This window comes from Marmota monax, unplaced genomic scaffold (genome assembly GCF_021218885.2).
Source record: "Marmota monax isolate L192 unplaced genomic scaffold, Marmota_monax_Labrador192_F-V1.1 WCK01_AAM20220418_F8-fsc00524, whole genome shotgun sequence".
NCBI classification, from domain to species: Eukaryota; Metazoa; Chordata; class Mammalia; order Rodentia; family Sciuridae; genus Marmota; species Marmota monax.
In genome coordinates, this window is record NW_026694475.1 from 41,384 (window position 1) to 42,810 (window position 1,427).

Below are 1,427 nucleotides of genomic sequence, written 5' to 3' on the forward strand. Positions count from 1 at the left end.
GGGAGGGAATCTGGAAAACAGTATAAGACTTCAGTTAGGGCAAAAAAAGGACTATGCTAAAGGAATGCAGTCAAAGCAGAAATGGATGAACTCTCACTAAGAATAAAGCCAAGCTTGAGTCTGCTCAATCCCAAATTAGATATTTACCAGTAGCCAAAGTGCTTGCCAGAAACAAAACACAATCTCTCTAGACAAAGATGATTTCACCCAAATTCTTGAGTTTTCTGTCATTGTTTTATGCATAATGTTCGGCATTTACTGAAAAATTATCTGGAAAAAACAACATTTGATCAAAAATCAGAAGAAAATAAAAGAAGCATATTCATAGAAGGTCCTGATTGACTTTAAAATCAGGGTAATTACTGTGTCTAAAAAATTATATGACATTAATTTAGAATTTCAGCAGAAATTCTAATCACATAAAAAGTAATGTAATTGGAAAGAGAAAAAATATAGTAAAAAATTAAGAGCCCAAATGTATTTTCTCTTCTGATGAGATGGCCCCAAACTCACAGTACCATGCTCCTCATTTTGTCTAACTTGTCCACACAAAGGATTACCATACTTTAGTGTTTCAGAGTCCTGAAGTAAGACCTTGCATCCGTCTGCCTGCCATATCCTTCTGTAGACCCTTACCCACCCAGTTTGACTGCTTTCAACTCATCAGGTCTGAATTTGTAAAATTGCTTCTGATGCAATAATCTGAGTTCCATGTACCTTGTCCATGCTATGCTTTCATTGCACTGTAAATTTTCCCTACCTTATCACTTATTTTGCTAATAACATCATCATTTCCCACTAGACTCCAAGTTCAATGAGAACAGAGAGCCACCATATGGAAAATTTTATATTTAGAATTTGATACAGTGTCTTATATAAACTGTCCCCTTGGCTCAAATAAAACATTTCATTTATTTTTCTCCAAATAGAGCATTTCAACCCATAGCCTGACTTAGCCTGGTGTTCCATGTCATTACAAAGAAATACATATTGATTTCTAGAAATTCTGGAGAAAGGTTATCCCTGTGCCTATGATTATTCTATTAAATGTAACAATGATGAAATGGTTTGAGGAAGTTGTATGTTGGGTAGTGCCACAGAAAAACAAAGGAAATTTGGCAAAATTACATTGCATTTCCTAAATTGCAGGGAAAGGGCTAACAACCAAGATGATTCATGAGTCAGATGAATCATGGGACCATTGCTGAAGAGTTCTTTCCCTACTCTAAGACATCCCTATTTCATCTCCCAGGGGTAAGAACTGCATGCCAAGGAAATGCATGTAGGCATCTGAAGTTCTGCTTGCCACAGAAGATGTAAAACCAGGAAGGAGGGCAAGTTCAGCTGCAAACGGGGCATTGAGCTGTGACTGTCAGGGAAAACAAGATATCACATCCAGAGGAGAAAGCATTAAATAACCAAGTTCT